This window comes from Sinocyclocheilus grahami, unplaced genomic scaffold, assembly GCF_001515645.1.
Source record: "Sinocyclocheilus grahami isolate Dianchi unplaced genomic scaffold, SAMN03320097.WGS_v1.1 scaffold175.1, whole genome shotgun sequence".
Classification (NCBI taxonomy): domain Eukaryota; kingdom Metazoa; phylum Chordata; class Actinopteri; order Cypriniformes; family Cyprinidae; genus Sinocyclocheilus; species Sinocyclocheilus grahami.
Genome location: NW_015505354.1, coordinates 1,113,112 through 1,118,215, shown reverse-complemented (window position 1 = coordinate 1,118,215; position 5,104 = coordinate 1,113,112). Strand labels below are relative to the sequence as shown.

At 38.9% G+C, this 5,104-nt stretch overlaps 1 long non-coding RNA gene across 1 annotated transcript; it reads left to right on the top strand.

The window, feature by feature from the left end:
- Nucleotides 1-976: 976 nt before the first annotated feature.
- Nucleotides 977-4,749, top strand: LOC107593689 (uncharacterized). Its single transcript, XR_001610111.1, has 3 exons — nucleotides 977-1,146; nucleotides 2,340-2,462; nucleotides 4,418-4,749. It is a non-coding gene; the product is annotated as an uncharacterized lncRNA (long non-coding RNA).
- The last annotated feature ends 355 nt before the right edge of the window (nucleotides 4,750-5,104 follow it).

Here is a 5,104-nt window from a genome sequence, read left to right as displayed (position 1 = left end):
GGCTTTCTTTTCTTTCGGCTATGTTTTGAGGATACAAAAAAGCTTGTGTGAGCGTCTGCTCATATGGTTCTGTGTGTTTTTATTTGTCTTGTGTATGCGTAAACCTACTTTATGCATTCTACATAGTACAAATGTGTGCTTTTAGACACTTGAATCTGTGCAAATAAAGTATAATTTTTTTTTATCCTAGCTAAATATGCGGAGGCAAAAAGTGTTTTTTAATTACTTTTCATTATTGTATTTATTCAATCCCAGATGAAAATTTTCTGTAATCTATGTAAATAAAGCATCTAATTGTAATTCTTTTTCTATCCTAGCAAAATATGCAGGTACAAAACTGTGTATTTTTTACTTTGTATTATTTTATTTATTCTAGCTATGCAAATATAACTACAATTGCGCATTTTTTAGGTTGATTTCCCCCAAAGATTGTAAAAACTGTGGCTCTGTAGCGGAGTTTTTATTTCTGAATGTTCTATCCTGCCTAAATATTTAGAGACAAAAGTGTGTATTTTTATAACGTTTTGTAATTATTTATTCTATCCCAGCTACATATGCAAAGATTATCTTAATTAAGCATTTCTAAGTTGATTTCCCCTAGAAGTGTAAAAACTGTGCCTCTGTAGCTGTAGTGATGTTGGTCTTTTAGCATCCTGACCAATTGGTGATACTAGTGGTGCACAAATCACACACTTTAGTTTTGAAGTCGGTTCACATTTATATGCAGGCATACAGAATCACATACATGCTCGCAATCGTGTTACCTAAATCTAACCTTGTTTATTTTTTGGCAAAATGGGAGCCAACCACATGTAAATTTGAAGCTTTCATGCAGGCTGAGGTAATTTGTAATGGCTGTCAAGAGAAAGTGAAAAAAATTAATAAATAAAAATAAAAATAACAACGAGAAAACTCTCGGGCTAAGGAGACTTCCTGTTGTCAGATGGACAGCTGCCCAGACTGTGGTCTACAGGGCGTCACTGCAGCGGCCTAGTGGACGTGTGCTGTGCTGTGATGATGTGCTCCCTTCTGGTCTGAAGGAGGTGTTGACGGGTTAAAATCACGTCAGAAGAGAGAACTGAAGGCAGATGAACGTCAGAAAACTTTATTATTCAGCTGCCTTCTCAGTGCAGTCTACGTGCTGTGGTAAGCATGTGTGTACATGTCTGTTTGACTTGGTTTATTTGTGAGAGACAATCTGATTTTTCCCATTAGTCTCACGGGGACCTGAGGCAGCTGCTGTAGGCAGAGCATGTTGACCTCACAGCTGTGACCTCACAGCCCAGCGTCGTCTCTCTGACAAAGACGCAAACAGACACACACATACACACACTATTGAGTTTCTGGCAGCGAGTGACTGCATTCCATCTGTCCCTGATGTGCAGTGGTCAAGATTCGTCTGGGTTAAGGGTCATGTGTCTGTGGGGGTGTGGTCAGCCTCCAACACTGTTCTGATGTCATTCAGGCTGGACCGTGTTGCAAGGATGACATAATGACGTGTGTAACCTGCGCTGCAGTATAATGTAACTCTCAAGAGTAAATAAGAGGATTATGTAACGCACATCATATTTCATATAGTTTGTCTCTCCCACAACTAGAAAGCCACACAGTTATTTTCCGAGAACTGTATGATGAAAAAGTTCGAATTTGCATGTCATAAACACGCATGTTCTTAATAGGATAGGGTGACCATATGTGCCATTTTCCCAGGACGCGTCCTGGCCAGGATTTCTGTATTGCCTAAAATATCTAGGTTTTGGCTTTGTTTGCGTGTGAAGCACCGCTTCACTACACTTTCACTTTCAAACCAAACAGCTTGACCAACTCGAAAATCTTTCACCCCCACACAAAATTTCAGATTGCGTGGATTCCTATTGATATGACTGGATTTCACCTCTACAAATTCACAGAAAAAAAAGATAAATGTGACTGCAATTGTTATTGCAATTGTAATCTTGGCCACGCACATATTTGTGGAACTCTGTGGAAACTCAATGAGAACAAAGGTTTGCTTAATCCTTCATATCAAATACACACACACACATTACACATTCATCACCAAATTAAAGTGCTGTTGTGTCTTATGTTACTGCTACGGTATGATCCCCCATATTTGTTTACTAAAATGTAACAGATACCACAAATCAAGATAGCGAGAATATACCTTCTCACCAACCCTTTAGATAATCTCACTGCTGTGCTTGTGTGTATGCGTGTGTGTGTGTGTTTGCAAGGGCTCATGCTCAATGGTGCAAAGCCCAATTGTTGTCCCAGTCTGAGTGTGTGGTGTGCTGCTTCGCTCTTTCCATGTTATCCTGTATGTGATGCATATTTTATAGGCGGGGAGACCCCAGCGTGAGGTGACACGTTCCGGGCGCATGCACTGATAAACCCAGGACAACCGCCAGCTTTCCACACAAGCATAAAAACCCAGAATCACACACTCTGCACAGCCTGACTCAGTAAGTTTGGAGTTTTTCTGTCCTATGGCTATTTACATAATGGGCTAGTCAATGAAAATATGTACTATTGCACATCCCTAGTAGCATGTGCGTGTTGTTTGTGAGTTCTATGCAAGGTGGAAGGGTATGAGAATGTGTAGCAGCAGTCAGACAGGTCTAGCATGTCATCTCTGTCTCTTAATGTTCCCAGCCAAGTCCCTTCACGCCCAGAAGCTTATATATGAGCATAAGGGGGTCTCTGTGATATTCAGGGCTGTGTACTCTTGATATAGAGTCCCTCTGCAGCCCTGAACATAATTAAATTGATTAATTAAATGTATTCGATGAATCCTTCCCAAGCAATTACAAAGATGTCTTCTGTCGTGGTACAAAGGTTTGGAGAGTGCATCTTCAGGTGAGTGTACCTACAGATGTTTGACATTCTGTGTTGACATATTGAAGGGATAATTCACTCAAAAATGGAAAGTATGTCATAATTTAGTCACCCTCATGTAATTCCAAACCTGTTTAACTGTATGGAACACAAAATAATCTATTCTGAAGAATGTTTTAACTGCTGACGGTATACTACAAAATAACACATGACAATTTAAAACATAAAACATCCTGACACACGGCACTTATATAAAACAATTTATTTCAATAGAACAGACTAGAGGAACTGGCAGCACAAGTTTAGTATCTGCTGACTAAGAGCATTGAAGATTTTAATGGCAGCGTGGGAATAAATGTACACAAAAAAAGACGTAGAAACGATTTTCACTTGGAAATTGCTAGTACATTTCTCAGATAATTACAAATAAATGGCAAGCAACACATTGAATTAAACATGAAATGTTGGGCCTATTTACACTTGTCATTTCATGCATCTTCCCAGATCAGATAGCTGTCAGATTCGTTAATATCTGTTTTGTTTACACTTGGTCATATAAATGTGTCTCTGCAAAATGAAAATAAAACTGATCTTCAATTCCTACGCTACATGCAAATTTAACCAGGTTCACGTCACCAAAATCAACAGATGAGTTACATTTATCATCAGCTGATTTCAAGTTCAAAGACCAGAACAGTTGAGAAAGCGTCATCAGCACTAGTGAAAGAATTTAGCATTCACCACTTTTAATGAAGATGATTGTGTGTTGAACATGCAAAGACGCTGCAGATTGAAGATTTGATGCCTAAAGGCTGTGTTTCATTTGCATCAGTTTGGGGCATGTTTGCTGAAGAGAGGTGCTCATCTCCAACGGGCCATATCAGCAGTGTGGTATCTGGCTACCGGGAGCTGGTTGCACATGCTCTCACACCTATATTCTTTTCATTTACAATTGTCCAATTGCATCCAATGGATCACAAGCCACCTCCAGTAATGGTGTGCTGTAGTTGCAATTTTGTCTCAGATGCATTTCAGTGGGCATCAACACATGATCTTTTCACAAACGGATAGCTATCCAGTCAAAGAAAACTGGTGGCCACATGTAAATAGGCCAGTTGAAGTATAAAGACTGAAATAGCATTTTCTTGTCAAATTTACTTCAGTAATCTTTCTTAACTTCAAATTCAAACTTCAAACTTTGTAGGCAGAGAGACGCTGATTATTCTGCTTTATCTGAGGCCTCTTTTTTGTCCACAGAGAAACAAATCACGAAACATCTCTAACCTAAAAATATATGAATATATAATAATCTCAACTACAAACTGTTCTCTGAAAAACTCAATTATGCATGAAGGGTCAACACACACACTGGCACACAACTCCGTAGCCAGTTAAATGCTCACTAGCACATTCAAAAACAATATTATCAGCTGCCTCTGTGCACATTCAGAAGAAACAAAAACATACATTAGTTATTCACCCCATTCTTTGTCTGCTCAATGCCATCAATCTTTTAAAAGAACAAATATATGTGCGCTAAATCTGCGTGTTTGCATTTTTCTCCCGTGCATGAATCATTCAGGAGCACTGTGTGCAGCCATGGCTGGATGGGTGCTCTGTGAACCCATCCCTTTCCTCACCCCAGAGCCTCCACCGCTGCCTATAGCCAAGACATCAAAGTAATCAACCTCACCTGACCGGCTACACCTCAGCTGAACGGGACCAGCACCATTTTATTTTAGCCCTGAAAACAACATTCTGTGCTTGAATTATAATGGCCCTAATTCAGAGATCAAAGTTGATTGCAGCAAATTACATGTCCTTTGATTAGCAAGGCTCTGCCTATTCTAGAGGTTAAAACTGAACAAAGTTATTAATCGAAAAGTTAATTTCAAAGGCTATACCATAAAACAAGAACGCTTCTAATCTAAAAATAAACATATCAGTGAATATCATGTGACTGTGATGATGTGACTACAGCATGTGATGATGATGAATGACTTTACTGATACATTTGTTCAATAAAACAAGCTTAATCTTCAAGATATACTGTATGACATTTAATGTGTCAAGCTATTTGTCTTTATTCTAGATGAGGTGTATCCCATAGGAAAGCAAAATCAAAAGTGAGATCTCTTTAACATCTCAAATATTTCTCCTAGATAGAAATGAGTTTACTTTAAGATCAAATGGAGATTTTTGCTTGAGTCTCCTGCTTCTCAAACTTGTCTCCTGAGACAAAAACTCTAACACTCTCACAATGGTCTCC